Raw genomic sequence first — 19044 nt, 5'->3', positions numbered from 1 at the left:
GCATCTCCTCATTCCATGTTTCTAAATATTTAATCTTGAGTTTAGATGTATCCAATTTCTTGCCTGCTGAGAGTTTAACTGTCTCCATAATTTATATTTGTTACATATAATAAGTTTGTGTCCACACTGGACATTATTACGTGTGATTAAGAGGTCAAGTCCTGAGTCAGACTGGCTCGAATTAAACCTCAGCTGAGCTACATGATACCTGTGTGGTCTTGGGAAAGTTAATTAAAATCTCTGAGCTGCAGTGTTCTTTTCTACCAGAAGTTAATAATAATATTTTTCTCTTTAGGTTGTTGTGAGGACTGAATAAGAAAAAATATACAGGCCAGGCATGGTGGCTCACACCTGTAATCCTAGCACTCTGGGAGGCAGAGGCAGGAGGATCGCTCAAGGTCAGGAGTTCGAAACCAGCCTGAGCAAGAGCGAGATCCCGTCTCTACTATAAATAGAAAGAAATTAATTGGCCAACTAATATATGTATATATAGAAAAAAATTAGCCGGGCATGGTGGCGCATGCCTGTAGTCCCAGCCACTAAGGAGGCTGAGGCAGAAGGATTGCTTGAGCCCAGGAGACTGAGGTTGCTGTGAGCTGGGCTGATGCCACGGCACTCACTCTAGCCTGGGCAACAAAGCGAGACTCTGTCTCAAAAAAAAAAAAAAAAAGAAAGAAAAGAAAAAATATGCAATGTGTGTGGCATGCAGTAGACATTCCACAAAAAATGGCTATTATCATTATTATCATGACTACATAGGTAAATAAAAAACAAAGGGAAAAAGTATTCACATAGTTAAGAAATTTACAATTGTAAGAGTTAATAAATTGCCTAGTGAAATCAATAAATGACAGAAATTTCTTATAAATTGCTCAAATAATCTTTAACTTCACTTTCATGCAGCTTTCAAAAGATATGCATTAAATGTTTTGGAACCAGATAGAGGTGTGAACATACCAAATGCCACTGAATTGAACACTTTACAGTGGTTAATTTTATGTTATGTGAAATTCCACTCCTCTGAAAAAAAGAATGCATTGAACATCTGCTATGTGCAAGGCACATACTATGTGTCTTATTTTGTTTATGAGGATATGGCCACAAGGTTCTTTTCCTCTCCTGGTCAAAAACATCAAATTAAAGCAGAGATAAATAGATGATAGATAGGTAGATAAAGGTTGAGCGTTTAGAAAATCTGTCCCCAAGGATAAGAGCTTAAAAACCTCAGTACTTTCTCCTAGATAGTACCAGGGATTCCAGGGTATAGACCAGCAGTAAATATGAGGTATAGTTAGGCAGCAAAGTCAAAGCAGGGCACAGGTACAAGTAAGGATTTAGACTGATGTTTTAGATGAAAGAGCAGAAATCCAAGAGCAGCTCCTGTGAGGAATGCAGACTTGAGAGGAGTCTTAAGAGCAGCACCAGGGAGAGCTCCCAGCCAGTAGCGGTTTCCTACTATACCCTAAGAAGAAATTACCCATTTTCTTCCAGAAACTAAGGTCTTCCCCAGCTTGTCCTGCCTTTGAAGCAGGGACGTCTAGGGCTTAAGGACCTTTCTGACCTCCAGTGATGGGAACCACATCAGCTTCCATTCAAGAATCTCTGGCCAGGCTCTCAGGGACCTGCCTTTCTGCCCAACTCCAAATCTACCTAGAACATTGTCACCCCAAATGTGGTCTTATCAACAGGAGCATCAGCCCCGTTGCTGTGTTAGGAGTGTAGAATCAAGGGTCCCACCTGAGGTCTAAGAAACCAGAATCTATCTGCATTTCAACAAGATCCCCTGCTGATTCATATGCCCATCGAAGTCTGAGAAGTATCAGCCTAGAGAATGGAACAGAGTGTGAGTCTTCATGAGCCTTCAGGAGGCTTCTTCACTGGATGAGAAATAGTGGTCCCAGTGGTAGGAACCCTGGTCATTAGAATCATTGAGAACAAATCTTTAGCAGGGCATGGTGGGGCATACCCGAAGCCCCAGCTACTCTGGAGGCTGAGACTGAGGATTGCTTCAACCCAGGAGTTTGAGGCTACTGTGAGCTATGATGATGCCACTGCACTCCAGCCTGTACAACACAGCGAGGCCCTGTCCCTAATAAAGAAAAAGAAAAAAATCTGGAATTTTGTGTTATAAAAGATCCTGAATCAATACCATGCCATTTGGAAATTATAAAGAATATCTAATTGATTATACAATAAGTCATATAAAACACTGCAAAGAAATGTAATAAAAATGAAGAAACAATGGGGAAAGTTCTCTCAAGACTGATAACCAATGTGCAATAATATCCAACTGATATTCAGTAATAAATGTGTTTATTTTTCCATTAAACCCTGGTGTCCTAATTTGAAAGAGCCTCCAAAAATACCAGTTGCTATTTAGCTTCCCTTAGTTAAGAGTTGCTTAATTTCGTTAGACAATGAAGTTAATTCTCATCACTGCAGGAAGCAGAACAGAGTGTCATAAAACCACCAAAGGATGTCCCACCTACATACGGTCACAGTGGCATGGCTCAGGGACACTGCGACCAAAGGCATGTCCTGGTCATTTAAATTTACAAAGGTAGAATGAGGACCCCCAGAATCAGAGCTAGAAGCTGCATGGGAGAGATGTGTTCTTCTTCTATTTGCTTTTTGCATTTTAATTTCCCAGCAGGAACATTTTTGCCCTGCTTCTTAGATGGCAGTCCCTAAGGAGCAATTCTCCATTTTTATCCTGCAATGGATTTTCTAGGCCACCACATCAGGTCTGCTCTCTGCGAATCAATCAAGTATACAGGAGGCACTCACTCTGAGTCCAGCTCTGGGCTGGGTGGTGTGAGAGGAAGGGGCTGGGTAGTGACACCCAAAATGTGTTTAAGTTGCATGAACCCCTTACCCTTGAGAGGTTTCTTGTCTTGCTGGGCAGAATTTAAAAAAAAAAAAAAATAGATCACCCTGGAGGGCGTGGTGGCTCATGTCTGTAATCCTAGCACTTTGGGAGGCTGAGGCAGAAGGATTGCTTGAGGCCAGGAGTTCAAGACCAGCCTGAGCAAGAGTGAGAAACTATCTCTACAAAAAAATAGAAAAATTAGTCAGCTTGGTGGCTCGCACCTGTAGTCCCAGCTACTCAGGAGGCTGAGGCAGGAGGATCACTTGAGCCCAAGAGTTTGAGGTTGCAGTGAGCTATGATGATGCCACTGCACTCTAGCCTGGGTGACAGAATGAGGCAGCCTGTCTCGAAAAAAATAAATAAATAATAAAATAAAATGAGAATACCAATTTCTGATTTTGCAGCTAAAGATAAAACCAGCCAGAAGATTTGTGTCAGTCTACTGAATAAGATTTTTTTTTTTCTTTTAGAGTGAGTCTATTCAGAAAACAAATTACAGGTCAGAAGGATAATGATGACAATAATATTATAATACTGGCCATCATTCATTCTATAGCGATGGACTAGGCTCTTGGCACACATGGCCCTGTTTTTGTCTGTTTGTTTGTTTGCTTTGGGTTTTTGTTTCTATTTGTAGTTGCTCAGCAAATCTTTTCTATTTTTAGTAGAGATTGGGACGCACTCTTGCTCAGGCTGATCTCGAACTCCTGACCTTCAAGCAATCCTCTTTCCTCAGCCTCCCAGAGTGTTAGGATTATAGGCATGCACCGGCCCACATGATCTTGTTGATTCATCACAGCAGTCCTGGGAGGAGGAAACATCACCCCCATTCTGCAGAAAAGGAAACTGAAGCTCAGAGAATTTATTTATTTATTTATATTTTAAAGGCTGGTCAAATGAAGCAGTGGGAGTGGAGAAGGAACAAAAGAATCTGTAACTGGTAGTGATCAATTAGTTGTAAACACCACTGCATTGGGACCAACCACTCAGAGAATTTAAATAACCTATCCAAGCTTCACATCTAGTAAGTGATGGAGCCTGGGTTTAACCTCTTGCTTGTCTGGCTTCGAAGCCCAAGCTCTTTGCCCATCTGTTCCTTACCAGGTATGAAGAAGGAATCAGAGCAAGAAAAGTTATTCTTTAGGGTTTTTCCTATCATGTCCGGATAAAATGAACAATAACACGTAGAGGTAAAATAGCTGAATAAATGAACTCAATTGAACATTGTAGCAACCTTGAGAAACACTTTTGCAACCTGGGTTGAGCTATTATTAGGCCAAATTCTAATAACCTTCTTAAATTTTCTTTGCTTACTCTTGGAGAGAACAGATTCACAAGAGACCATGGAACCAGCTTGCTTACTCCTGGGATTGTTTCCTAAAATGTGAAAGGTGGAGTTATAGCTAATGGATTATGACTGGTTGTAAAAATAAGTTTGGGTAGGCTGGGTGCAGTGGCTCACACCTGCAGTCCCAGCTACTTGGGAGGCCAAAGTGGAAGGATCTCTTGAGCCCAGGAGTGAGGTTGCAGTGAGCTGTGATGATGCCACTGCACTGTAGCCCAGGCAACAGATTCTTTAAAAAGAAAAAAAAATCAGTATGGATAAATTACACCCAACGCACTTCTTTTGCACATAAAGTAGGTTTTCTGTTGTCACTGTTGTCACCCCCTCCTTTGTGGCTCACCTATTGTCACAACCTCAGAACTATCTCACAGCTCAGTGTGCTTACACTGTGAGGTTTATGCTACCATAGTCATTTGGTTCTCTAGAACAGAAAAATGTGTCAGCCTGCTTAATGTCTTCCTGGTAAAGTAGAATGAATCCTTATTATTATTATTATTAGACATAGCTACATTGATCATAAAGTAAGTTTAACACTTAGAGCTCGCAGAGGCAACGTTAAGAAAATCGAGTCATTGGCCGGGCGCAGTGGCTCACGCCTGTAATCCAAGCACACTGGAAGGCCAAGGCAGGTGGATCGCTCAAAGTCAGGAGTTTGAAACCAGCCTGAGCAAGAGCGAGACCCCCGTCTCTACTATAAAAAAATAGAAAGAAATTAATTGGACAACTAAAAATATATAGAAAAAATTAGCCGGGCATGGTGGCGCATGCCTGTAGTCCCAGCCACTCGGGAGGCTGAGGCAGGAAGATTGCTTGAGCCCAGGAGTTTGAGGTTGCTGTGAGCTAGGCTGATGCCACGGCACTCTAGTCTGGGCAACAGAGTGAGACTCTGTCTCAAAAAAATAAAAATAAAGAAAAATAAAAATAAAGAAAATCGAGTCATTATAAAAGGGAAGGTGACAGTTTGGGATGGCACTTGAGCCACTGGCTTGGCATCCACAGACGTGGGGGAGACAGAGCCCGGATGCTGAAGAGCAAAGCCTGGGTGTTGAGCGCACATCCATCTGGATCTTCGGCGCGCTGAACTCACTTTCTATCTATAGCGTCCCTCGCTCTGATTTTCCTTTTAAAAAATGTATTTCCCAGGATCCTTCCAGGGTAACCACGCAAGTGCCTCAACTGCTTCCCCGCCCCCCTCCCCACCCCAGCCCCCACCAACCCTTCCGTGATTCTGGGCATGCCACCAGATGCAGGCACGACTGCACACGTCGAGGACACGGCGGTTTACAAACTCTTTGGCTGCTTCCTTGCAGAAAGAATTTTGCAAGACGATGCAATCTCCATGTATATTTTTAAGTTGGCATCTAAAATTTTTCACCATAAGTTCAAATAGTTGCGAAAGATGTCATTTCTGGCATAATGACATTTTAAAATAGAATGGTTCCAGCACTCTTTGGAACGGTTCTAGTGTGCTCTAGCCACCATCTCTGTTGGATACCTACTTCATAGGGGTCACTGGGCGGATGAAAGGGTTTAATAGAGGCACGGTACCTGGCACGTGGTAAATACTATGCATTTGCTGCACGCGTGGGTGCACAGAGAGAGTGCAGGTGGTGGCAGGATGTCTGCAGTCAACCTCAGGAGGGTTGTAGCAGGTGATGTCGTCGCTGCACCGCATGGCCCCTCGGCCCCCATTTGAGTTAACGCACAGCTCTGGTGCCCAGTTTCTGCCATGGGAAGACTTCACCCCTCAAATGATGCATCTCACTGCTTCTCTGCCAGAGGGCTTTCTCCGGCACAAGGAAGTTTGCTAACACTGTTCATTAGGCACAACATGTAAACTGAGGTAGTTGATTCCATCAAGGGGGCAGGAGGCATCGGGTTAAAGCCCCGGCCTCCCCCATCCTGGTGAGACCACTGTGAGGCATGTCATGCATGGTTTGTTTCCCAGAGGGTTCCCAGCAGGACTGAGGCCCAGGTGGCCTCGGTGGTGACTGTCTCGTTAATGAACATGTCATTGCTGTTTTTCCTTTTCCTGTCTCATGTCCTGCACTCTCTCCCTTGTGCTTTCTGGGATCACCCCACACGCACAAACCACCTGTACCCACATTCTCTCAGGATCTCCTTCTGCAGAAACCTAAACCAAGACTGGGACAGATGGGTGTTCATTCTACTGCTCTTTCCATTTATCTGTGGTTTGAAATGTTTCAAAGCATATGTACAAATAGATTTTTTAAATGTTTCAGAAGAGCAGCCCCATGGCCTGGTTGGGTGTCATACCTGGCTATGTGCTCCAGAGCCTGGTTTGTGCCCCTCCCAGAGATTCTGTAAGCTACTGAGTGTCCCTTAATAAATCCATTTCTGCTTAAAAACAAATCATGGGTATAGAATGTTTTGGGAAGCACGAGGTACAGGAGAGTGGTTCTGAATGGGGGAATCCTTCTGTCACCCAAGGGCAGCCAAACCCCTCCCAATCTCTGTACTATTCCTTTTGCTACCATTAAAAAAAATTACCATGAACTTGCTGACTTAAAACTGTACAAACGAAGTATATTACAGTTCTGTAGGTTAGAGATCCCAGCATTGGCTCACTGGGCTGAAATCAAGGTGTAGGCAGGACTGCAATCTTTTTTGGAGGCTCTGGAAAAGGCTTGGTTTCCTTGCCTTTTCCAGCTTCTAGAGGCTCCCTGAATTCCTTGGTATGTGGCCCCTTGCTCTGTCTTTAAAGCCAGCAACGGGAGGGTCAAGTCTTTTCCACAAGGCATCTCTCTGACCCTGTCTTCTGCCTTCCTTGTCCACTCTTAAGGATTGGTCTCATCTCAAGATTAGCAGGTTAGCAACCTTAATTTTCTTTTACCATGCCAGGTAATGAAGGAGTTGAGGAAATGCCACCCCACAACACTTTAGTATGTTGATTACTTTGAGCTGGTGGCACTTAAAAAACAGCAAATGCAGAGAGAAGATTTCTCTGGATTCGCCTTATCTGCCTAAATACAGATCCTCCAGAACAACTCAATTGTTGCTAATTCCCCCGAAATTTCAGCCACCTGGGAAGATTGACTCTTATCACAGCAGAGGAGACGAGCAGTCAACCCCACAGCCACACAAACTTTGTTCTTCTAAGGGCCCATTCATCTTTCCCCCAAATTATTTACTCTCCCATAAGTTGCCTACATCCCTGCTCCCCTCTTCCCTACAAAGAGGATATGTAAGCACCTAAATCTCACTGGTTTACTGGGGATTCACTTTTCTTCCCTGTGATACTCCTGTACATGTGATAAATTTGTAAACTTTTTCTTCCATTAATCTACCTGTTGTCAGTTTATTTCACAGACTCAGTTTTCGAACCCTCAGAGGGTAGAGGGAAAGTGTTCCCTCCCCTCTGGTCACATATTCACCCCTTCATAAGGTTAGAATGTGGACATCTTTTTTGTGTGTGGGGAGGGGGCATTGTTCTACCTGTCAGAGCCTCACAACAGATGGACCCTCATCTCTCCCTTCTGGGAGGATGGTAAGAACAGCTGGGAGGAAGCTGGGGCTGCCCAGGCAAATAGGTTTCCTGAGGAATTGAAAACAGCCGCCTACCCGTTAAAAAATTAGCATTGAAAAATTAAAATTAATGTTTAATTTAATTAAAATTACCCGTGGCTGAAACAAGAATCTTGCCTGCTAAAATAAGGTAATGGCTTAGAATTCTGTTTGCAAACTTAGGCTTAAGTGGGGAGACTTTTTTTTTTTTTTTTGAGACAGAATCTCACTTTGTTGACCAGGCTAGACTGAATCCCATGACGTCAGCCTAGCTCACAGCAACCTCAAACTCCTGGGCTCTAGCAATCCTTCTGCCTCAGCCTCCTGTGTAGCTGGGACTACAAGCATGTGCCACCATGCCCAGCTAATTTTTTCTATATATATTAGTTGGCTGATTAATTTCTTTCTATTTTATAGTAGAGACGGGGTCTTGCTCTTGCTTAGGCTGGTTTCAAGCTCCTAACCTCAAGCAAACCCACCCGCCTTGGCCTCCCAGAGAGCTAGGATTACAGGCGTGAGCCACCGTGCCCAGCCAAGTGGGGAGACCTTATATTTTTTTCCCAAGTTTATATCCCCTAAAACAAGGAAATTAGTTATTACTTCCTCAGTGCACAGAGTGTATTACAGTTGTTTTTTTTTTCTTTCTTTTTTATTACTGTCAACTCATTTTGAGGCCCTGGCTAGAGGTGCTTAGTTCCTCTTCTTGAGTAGCCAATTAAGCCCACACCCCCAACCACCTGCCTCTCTGGGCTGTCACACTCCTGGGCCACTACACGCCTACCCTAATTGCCTGGGGACAGGAACCAGACAACTAGGGACAGCCCCTCTGTCCCAGAGCTCAATTTACTCAAATTAGCTAAACCTAACTCTTCTACTCTGCCTCACCAGGTCCTTCCCATGGAGACCACAATGAAGGTGCTTGTCCCAAGGTGCCCTCTCCCTTTGCCTGGTGACTGGTCCCCGTGCTGTACCCTGTGGCCTTGTGTGTTGTGCCGTGGGAATGGTGACTGTAACGAAACTGAAGCTTTTTGGTTTCTCTCTCTTGACCCTCACCCTCACCCTCGGTAATATGTTTATGACACAGGGCCGGTGTGGTCAACTGAGTTTTCTCACTCCTTAATTTTTGGTTTTCTCCAGTTTTCTCCCTGCAAAAGGCCCAGGGAGGACATTTCTCAACCCGCACATGGCTGATTTTAATGTCAACAGAGGAAAGTTCAGAACAGCCTGAGGTGACTCTCTGCCCTCCCACCCCTGACGCCCAGAACTTCCCTCGGGCCACTCCACAGCAGATGGCAGCAGAGAAGGTGCAGGGACGGAGACCCACTGTAATCTTTCTTTGGGACTGTATTTTTTAAATTTTTATTATTATTTTATTTTTTTGAGTCAAAAGTCTCACTCTGTCCCCAGGCTAGAGTGCCGTGGCATCAGCCTAGCTCACAGCAACCTCCAACTCCTGGGCTCAAGCAATCCTCCTGCCTCAGCCTCCTGAGTAGCTGGGACTACAGGCATGCGCCACCATGCCCGGCTAATTTTTTCTATATATTTTTAGTTGGCCAATTAATTTCTTTCTATTTTTAGTAGAGACGGGGGTCTCGCTCTTGCTCAGGCTGGTTTCGAACTCCTGACCTTGAGCAATCAATCCTCCCGCCTTGGCCTCCCAGAGTGCTAGGATTACAGGCGTGAGCCACCTCGCCTGGCCTGGAACTGTATTTCAATTGGTCCAGACGCCACCCTCCAGAGTGGGAACATGAATTCTGACCGGAAGAAACAGTTTCCCCTTCACAAACCACCTGCCTCTGCTTCCCAGACTCATCATGCTGCAGCAAGTCTTTTCTGTTCCCAACGAAACTCCTAGACACTAAACTGCCCCAAACTTGCAATCATACTGCTCCCTCTTAGGAATCCAGTGCCCGTTCCCACTCCTGAGCCCCGACTGTCTCTCCAGCATAACATCCACACTCAGGGTGGACCAGAGAAGCTGAACCCAAGTGCAGCTCTGGGCTAACGGCCCCCGGAATCAATGGCCTTCTTCTCCTCCTCATCGTCCTTCCCCTCTCCCCCTCCCTGCTCATTCTATCCTATTCTCCCACTTTCTTTTTACAGGGACAGTCCCTCCTCCTCCATTCTTCTCTGATCACTCTAGCAAGGGCTGCAGCAGATTTCAATCCGGTGCCCCAACCTAGGGCAGGTACAGGTTAAAATATTTCATTCCTCCCGGTGGAAGGAGGTGATTTCATTCCCAGGAGGGTGAGAGGGTGGAAACATTTCCTACACGTTTTTTCTTTTCCCTGCTCTAAAGAAGTTGGTGCAGCTGTGTTGAGTTTGTTGCATTTGAGGCCTATGTTTAAATTCCCATTAATACTCTGAATAATTTCCTTCCCCTGTTCATGCTTCCGGAAGCCTACCTGCTTGTCACCTTTTCTTGGAGGGAACTCTAGCGGTCCCTTTGGGAAGAGGCATACATACCACTTTGTTTCTGCTGAAGACTGATGTTCATCCTGCTACTCTCAGCGTCCAGCCCTGGGCTCCCCGCTGCCTTAGACAGAAAGAACCCTCCCTCCCCATGTCCCCTGCTCGGGTGACTTCGCCCAGAGCAAATCACAGCCAGTGCTCTGTGCTTCCTCCCTGCCCCTCCCTCGCCTCTGAGACTGGGGTTGGGGTTCACTCCTAGAGCAAAACCTTAGAATAAAATAACCTAAAAGCCACTGTAATTTAATGTAACTTTCAAAAGCCAAATGAATAACCTAGTGGAAAATCTACACTAAAGAAATACCTGTTACTTGAGCTCTGTTTAAATGTAACATTGTTCAAACTCATTTTCTAACTTTTAAAATGCTTGCTTTCTTTCGAACACAGGATGTGGGACGTTTCCCAGGTTAATTAGTTACCCGTTTCCCTGTTGGCTCTGGGTCACCAGGAAAGACCCGTAGTTCGTTTCTCCTTCAGTCACTGTGAGTCACTGTGGTTTCTCATAGTCCCTCTCCCTCCTCCCCACACCCCTCCGTGGGCAGGGGAGGACGCTTTGGGGATGGGGGCGCTGAGTATTACTGAACAGTTAAGAGCTAACAGCTAGTGCGGTATTGAGTTCAGCAGCTGCACTCACAAATTCTGTAAACTTAGATAAGTTTAGCTTAACCTCTCTAAGCCTCAGTTTTCTGAAAAACGCATAGTAGTACTGACACTATCTTCTGTACTAAAAATTTCTATACTATCATAGTACTGCCATCTAATAATTTCTGTACTATAATAATAGTATTAATACTACTTTCTATACTAATACTTTCTGTACTATAGTAGTATTGATACTATTTTCTGTACTAGTAATTTCCAAACCTTAATAATTTCTGTACTAATAATACAAATACAATAAAAAATCTGTGCTACTAATAATTCAATAATGATGGTAATTCTGCCTAATTTCTGTACTACTAGTATCTGTACTAATAATATTTATAATTTTTTATAAAATGAAGTTAATACTACTGATCTTATAGAGTCATTTCTGAACATTAAATGAAAAAAACAGGTAAAACAGGTGTAGCACACAGTAAGTGCTTAATAAATGTTAGCTATTGTTATTGCTGGTATTATTAGTCTTGTATTCTTTCTCTCCACCCTGCCCCCCTTGCACCTACGAAAACCTGTACATCAAATTAAAAACTGGCTTGTTGTCAGGTCTGTCTTGGTGTAGAAAAGGCAGGAGAGTAAGATCACTAGTGTCAACTGCACTGGACCCAGGTCTGGAGTAGAAACAGACATGCAAACCTCACGTGGCCATAAATTCAATGAGTGGTGTTTGGAGAATGAAAGGGAGGTGACCCTTTGCTATTGTCTTCCTCCCTTCCGCTTTCAGGGAGGAGCTTCCTTACGGGACAGAGTGGGCCGAACCACTTCAGGTTGGCCCTTTGGGTTTCATTTTTATTTCTATTCATTTCGTATTTGTTTGAGACAGAGTCTTGCTCTGTTAGCCAGGCTAGAGTACAGTGCTGTAATCACAGCTCACTGCAGCCTCCAACTCCCCGGCTCAAGCCATTCTCCTGCCTCAGTCTCTGGAGTACCTGGGATTACATTTTTAAATTAGATTTTTAGGGCTTCATGTTGTGCTTTGTATTTTAATTAACTAATTAATTAACTTATTTACTTATTGTATTTTATTTTAAAGGGGAGTCATTCCTGAAACTATTTGGAGTAAAAGCTTGTGAATTAAGAACAACCATTTCACATGTTTTGTTTGTTTGTTTGTTTGTTTTTTTGTTTTTTTGGTTTTTTTTTGAGACAGAGTCTCACTTTGTTGCCCAGGCTAGAGTGAGTGCCATGGCGTCAGCCTTGCTCACAGCAACCTCAATCTTCTGGGCTCAAGCGATCCTCCTGCCTCAGCCTCCCGAGTAGCTGGGACTACAGGCATGTGCCACCATGCCCAGCTAATTTTTTGTATATATATATTTTTAGTTGGTCAATTAATTTCTTTCTATTTTTGGTAGAGACGGGGTCTCGCTCAGGCTGGTTTCGAACTCCTGACCTTGAGCAATCCGCCCGCCTCAGCCTCCCAAAGTGCTAGGATTACAGGCGTGAGCCACCGTGCCCGGCCTTGTTTGTTTGTTTTTTGAGGCAGAGTCTCACTCTGTTGCCCAGGCTAGAGTGCTATGGCGTCAGCCTAGCTCACAGCAACCTCAAACTCCTGGGCTCAAGCAATCCTCCTGCCTCAGCCTCCCGAGTAGCTGGGACTACATACATGTGCCACCATGTCCAGCTAACTTTTGCTATGTATTTTTAGTTGGCCAATTTCTTTCTATTTTTAGTAGAGATAGGGATCTCACTCTTGCTCAGGCTGGTTTCGAATTCCTGACCTTGAGCGATCCACCTGCCTTGGCCTCCCAGAGTCCTAGGATTACGATTTCACATATTTTAAGAGGTAAAAGAGACCAGCTGAGGTGTCACATGCCTGTAATCCTAGCACTTTGGGAGGCCAAGGCAGGAGTATTGCTTGAGGCCAGGGGTTTGAGACAAGCCTGAGCAAAAGCAAGACCCTGGCTCTACAAAAAATAGAAAAATTAGCCAGGCATCGTGACATGTGCCTGTAGTCCCAGCTACCCGGGAGGCTGAGGCAGGAGGATCGCTTGAGCCCAGGAGGTGGAGGCTGCAGTGACCTATGATGATGCCCCTGCACTCTAGCCTAAGTGACAGTGTGAGATCCTGTCTCAAAAAAACAAAACAAAAAAATAGAAAAAAATCAACATGTGTAATTCCCCAACCCCACACCCACCTCCACCCTGATTTTCCACTTCTAGCCTGGCAGTGCCCAGGTCTGTGTCCTCAGAAGCCTGAAATAGTGAGTAAATAAACAAAAACATTCCCCCCAGGCCTCCTGGAGAAGTGGAGGTATAATACATTCCTTCTCGTGTTAGTCCCATGTGCACTCCTGAACTGAACGTTGAGAACTGTGCTAAACAGTCTTCAAGAACAAATGCAGTTTGTAGTAAAATAAAAGATAATGCAGAATGATTTCATTTATGTAAAGTGTCTAGAACAGCAAATTTATAGAGACAGAAAGTAGTGCAGCAGTTGCCTAGGGCCGGGGGTAGGAGTGAGGATTAACCAAAAATGGGCATGGAGAAACATTTTGAGGTAGTAGAAATGTTCTAAAACTGGATTGTGGTGATGGTTGCACAACGCTGTAGGCTTACTAAAATCATTGAGTTGCACACTTACGACGGTGAATCTTATGATATGTAAATTATGCCTCAGTAAAGCTGTTGGGTTTTTTTTTTTTTGTAAAGTTAGTGTAGGTAACGGATTTAAATGGGCATGCCAAATAACGTAGTGCTTAGTATCTACATTAGCATTCTGACTCCACCACTTGCAAACCACGTGAATTGGAGTAAATCGCTCCTCCTTCCCCAGCCTCAACCTCCTCATCTGTAAAGTGGGTGATGATAGCGTGATGGTGTGTATCTCCCAAGGCAGAGTGCCGATGAGATAACTGACAAAAAGCACTTGGAACAGCAGCTGGTGCAAAGTCACTGCTTCTTATAGTATTATATTTTATACTAGAAATGGGAACAGGAGAATGCCCCATAGGGAGATGTGGGAAAGTTGATCCTTTCTTAGCTTGGGGAGGGAAGTTCATTCTGGAGTCTTCAACGAGAATGATCTGGGAAGAAGATTCTGTAGCATTGTTTTCAGCCTCTCAGGCCTACCAGTGCCCCTGTGCCCAGATGGTTCTGCAGTTCCACTCTCCCTTTCCAGAGCTCCCTGGGCATTGACGTTCACCTCCTTCTGGGTCAAGTTGTAAGGCTACAAGGAGGGAGATTTGTTCCCAGGCAGATGGAGTGAATGGGAGACTGCAGGAGGTCCAGGCTGGCTGTCCCAGACTGGCTGCCCTGGGAGGTCTCTCTAAGGCAGATATGATCTGGGCCACTCAGTGTGTACATAGTCCCTGATGCCCGGATGAACCCAGAAAAGTCAAGGCTGGCCTTGGGAGCAAAATGAGATAACTAGAATGAGGTGGTGTGGGAGGGAGGAGGTTGGTCCCAAGGCCAGTTGGGAGGGTTTGTTTTTTTCCTTGTGGGTGGAGGACACTTTATTCTGAAGTTTTTAGGGACCAAGGATGGACAGGATGAAGTGGCAGTAATTCTTGGAGGAAAGAGGCACATGGTTGAGGGTGTGTTGTACCCTCACACACCTCATTCCCAGGCTGACCTACCCACTCATTCATTCAACACACATCTAGTCCTGCTGTGTGCCCAGGGCTGTTCTAGACAATGTCCTTGTTCTCACAGACTTTATATTTTAGTGGGAGATGCAAACAATAAGCAAATAAGCAAATGAATCTATAACCTAAATGCTAACAAGGATAGGCTATGGAGGAGGCTGGGTGGCTGGTTTAGATTGAGTGGTCAGGGAAGACTTCTCTGAGAACGTGACATTTTAGCAGAGCCTTGAGGGATGAAAAGAAACAAAGGTCTGGAGGAAGGGCATTCTGAGAACACACACATGTCCTGGGCCAGGTGTCGTCTCTGTGTGTTCAACGAGCACAAAGAAGCCAGTGTAGCTGGAGCAGAATGAGAGGGACGGGAGGTGGCGGGAGATTATTGCAGGGCAATGGTCAGGGGCCAGACTTCTTGGCATAATTGGCCATGGGAAACACGTGGATTACATTTTGGGTGGATGAAAAGCCATTGGAAGGGTTTTGATCAAGGGAGACAAGTGATCTGAATTTTAGGTCATTCTGGCTGTTGTAGAATAGACTTTTGGGAGCAGGAAGAAATAAGGGCTGTGGACCTTGAGTTGCTGGATTGAGGAGATGGGTCTCTATTCCTGTTTTCCTGATGGCTCTTCTCCTTCATGTTTAAGTCGTGTGTGTGTGTGTGTGTGTGTGTGTGTGTGTGTGTGTGTGTGTGTGTGTGAATGTGTCTCCTCCCTCTCTCCCCAACCCTGAGAATCAGTGGGTTTCTTTGTGGAGGTTTACCTTTAGAAACAATTCAGTTCCCATCAATTCTCTGGCATTGAGTCTTGAAGACACTGAAGAAAAATGTTAAGATTTGAAGGAAATTTTCTATTTAAAATATTTTAACATAAAAGCAATCAATTACCTCCCAGTGTGCCATGAATGCTAATTCTTTTCTTTCTTTTTTTTTGAGACAGAGTCTCATTCTGTTGCCCGGGCTAGAGTGCCATGGCATCAGCCTAGCTCACAGCAACCTCAAACTCCTGGGCTCAAGCGATCCTTCTGCCTCAGCCTCCTGAGTAGTTGGGACTATAGGCATGCGCCACCATGCCCGGATAATTTTTTTCTGTATATTTTTAATTGGCCAATTAATTTGTTTCTATTTTTAGTAGAGAGGGGGTCTTGCTCTTGCTCAGGCTGGTTTCGAACTCCTGACCTGGAGCAATCCGTCCACCTCGGCCTCCCAGAGTGCTAGGACTACAGCCGTGAGCCACCGCGCCGGGCCTTTTTCTTTCTTTTTTTAAAAAATATTTCTATAGGCTGGGCGCGGTGGCTCACGCCTGTAATCCTAGCACTCTGAGAGGCCGAGGCAGGCGGATAGCTCAAGGTCAGGAGTTCGAAACCAGCCTGAGCAAGAGCGAGACCCCGTCTCTACTATAAATAGAAAGAAATTAATTGGCCAACTAATATATATAGAAAAAATGAGCCGGGCATGATGATACATGCCTGTAATCCCAGCTACTCGGGAGGCTGAGGCAGCAGGATTGCTTGAGCTCAAGAGTTTGAGGTTGCTGTGAGCTAGGCTGATGCCACGGCACTCACTCTAGCCTGGGCAACAAAGCAAGACTCTGTTTCAAAAAAAATATATATATATGTGTATATATATATATATACATATATATGTATATATATGTGTGTATATATATATATGTATATACATATATTTCTACAACTCTAATAGGTCTCCACTGCCTGAACTGAAAGAAGACCCTAGGTAAGGCTTTCCAGCCAGAGACACCCTCCCATAAGATAACTCAGAGGAACCACAGAGCACAGAGAGTTTGTACTAATCTGCTCAGGCTGTGGTAACAACGTCCCACAGACTGGGTGGCTGAAACAACATAAATTTATTTTCTCATAGTTCTAGAGGGCTGGAAGTCCAAGATCAAGGTGCCAGCAGGATTGAGTTCTGGTGAGGCCTCTGTCCTCAGGTTGCAGGCAGCCACCTTCCCACTGTGTGTGCTGGAGGGTGGGAGAGCTCTGATGTCTCTTCCTCTTTTTATAAGGACACGAGTCCTATCTCATTAGGACTCCAACCGTATGACCTCATTTAACCTTAATTTTCTCTTTTAAAGGCCCTATCTCCAAAAGCAGTCACATTGAAGGTTGGGGCTACACCATATGGATTGTGGAAGGGCAGGGGGGCACAATTCATAACAGAAGTTCCCAGTGAATGTTCGGTGAGGGTATGGCTAAATGAATGGATTTGTCCTGGAGCTATCAGAGCCCTCGGATGGAGCATAAGGTAAGGACTAAGTGGCTGAGGCAGAGAAATTGCAGGCTCATAAACTAAATGAGCTAGAGCCTCAATAAATCGGTAGTGTTCCTCTACATCAGCAATAAACAACTGGAAAATATAGTAAAAATTAAGGTTCAGTTCACTGTAGTAACAGTAATCATAGTATCTCAAGTTTTACCTAACAAAGAATATACAAGACCCTGATGAGGACAATTCAGAAATACTGCCGGGCGCTGTGGCTCACGCCTGTAATCCTAGCTCTTGGGAGGCCGAGGCGGGCGGATTGCTCAAGGTCAGGAGTTCAAAACCAGCCTGAGCAAGAGCGAGACCCCGTCTCTACTATAAATAGAAAGGAATTAATTGGCCAACTAATATATATAGAAAAAATTAGCCGGGCATGGTGGCGCATGCCTGTAGTCCCAGCTACCCGGGAGGCTGAGGCAGAAGGATCACTCGAGCCCAGGAGATTGAGGTTGCTGTGAGCTAGGCTGACGCCACGGCACTCACTCTAGCCCGGGCAACAAAGTGAGACTCTGTCTCAAAAAAAAAAAAAAAAAAAAAAGAAGAAGAAATACTATTAAAGCACATTTTTTAAAGAGTTGAATTACTGGAAAAATTAGTGGGGGGGAGGGGGAATTTTTGGACAAGCAATTTGGTAAAGATGTCATTTTTCCTGAAATTAATATATAAGTGGAATTCCAGTCAAAATTCAAGCAGGATTTTTTTACAAATTGATTCTAAAATTTGATTGGAGGACTTAAAGAAAAGCTGGTCGGGCACAGTGGTTCACACCTGTAATCCTAGCACTCTGGGAGGCCGAGGCGGGAGGATCACTCAAGGTCAGGAGTTCGAAACCAGCCTGAGCCAAAGTGAGACCTCATCTCTACTAAAAATAGAAACAAATCAATTGGTCAACTAAAAATATATAGAAAAACTTAGCCGGGCATAGTGGCGCGTACCTATAGTCCCAGCTACTTGGGAGGCTGAACCAGGAGGATCGCTTGAGCCCAGGAGTTGGAGGTTGCTGTGAGCTAGACTGACGCCATGGCACTCTAGCCCAGACTACAGAGTGAGACTCTGTCTGAAATAAGAAAAGAAAAGAAAAGAAAAGAAAAGAAAAGAAAAGAAAAGAAGAGACTCACCCTACCAGAGAATAACACAATTTTGAAGCCAAGAAAATACCACCAATAAAAATAGGGTAGTATATTAATTCAGAACCACACAAACAATTGGAACAAAATAAAGAGCCCAGAAACAGACTCATGTGTATGTCGAAGTGTAGCACGGGAAAGAAAGGGCATTCCCAAACCATAGTAAGAGTAGATTGTTTTAGTAGATGATGTTGGGGACAATTTGGCTCACTTTATAAAGAAAATGAAATTAAATCCCTACATCACAACATAATACCCAACTCTGAATGGATTAAAGACTTAAACTCCTAAATGTAAAAGATAAAATAGAAAAACGAACAGAAGAAAATATCATAGAACATTTTTGTGACGTCAATATGAGGAAGACTTTCCTAAACAAGATCCCCCAAAAAATAAACCATGAAAAAAAATGATTAATTTGACTCGGAAAAAAAAAAAATAAAGGTTTTTATTCCATGGAGGATACCACAGACAATAGACTAGATAACATTTGCAACATCTACAGCCAATGATGTGTTCATATCCAGACTTCCAAGGAACTCCTACAAATCATCATCATGATCATAAACAACGATCAAACAAAAAGATAGGAAACCCAATAGAAAAATGAACAGAGGACATGAATAGATTATTTTCAGAAGGGAGACTTCTAATGGCTAATAAGTCTACGAAGATGTTTTCAACCTCATTAGCAACTAAAAAATGCAAAATAAAAGCACAAAATGTCTAAAAATACCAAATAAAAGATGAGACAAAATTTTACACCTAAGCTTTGAGCAAAAAATTATGATGTCGAATAATACCAAGTGCTGGCAGGGTTGTTGGGAAATGCAACTGTTACTACTGGGGAAAGTGCAAACTTGCGCAGAGGTGCTGAGTTACAATCAAGCAGTACTCATTGAAATTGACTATGTGTATATCTGATGACCCAACACCTCACTGCGAAGAATATTCTCTAGGGAAATGCTCTACTAGGTCCATTAGGAGCATGTATATGCAGATGTTCATTGCAGCATTGTTTGTGGTAGAGAAATCAGGAACTAGAAGGTATAAGCAAAAATGCAGAGTGTGGATAGAGTAGACTACTGAGGAACCAAATATTTCTGTAGCAATATGATAGATCTTAAAAACATAGTGTTAGTGAAAAAATAAGAAATAGAGGCTGGGTGCCTGTAATTCTAGCACTCT

At 44.0% G+C, this 19044-nt stretch overlaps 1 protein-coding gene across 2 annotated transcripts in view; it reads right to left on the bottom strand.

The window, feature by feature from the left end:
• Nucleotides 1-10276, bottom strand: part of FAM81A (family with sequence similarity 81 member A) — a 95475-nt gene extending 85199 nt beyond the window's left edge. For both annotated transcript variants that reach the window (XM_076004429.1, XM_076004431.1), the window contains exon 1: nucleotides 10206-10276. The gene's annotated coding sequence lies outside the window, so the exon portion shown is untranslated. The remainder of the gene's footprint in view (nucleotides 1-10205) is intronic.
• Between the last annotated feature and the right edge of the window lie 8768 nt (nucleotides 10277-19044).

The sequence above is a fragment of the Microcebus murinus genome, chromosome 6 (assembly GCF_040939455.1).
Source record: "Microcebus murinus isolate Inina chromosome 6, M.murinus_Inina_mat1.0, whole genome shotgun sequence".
In the NCBI taxonomy this organism is placed as follows: domain Eukaryota; kingdom Metazoa; phylum Chordata; class Mammalia; order Primates; family Cheirogaleidae; genus Microcebus; species Microcebus murinus.
The sequence above is the reverse complement of the archived record's forward strand: the minus strand, read 5'-3'. Positions and strand labels throughout refer to the sequence as shown.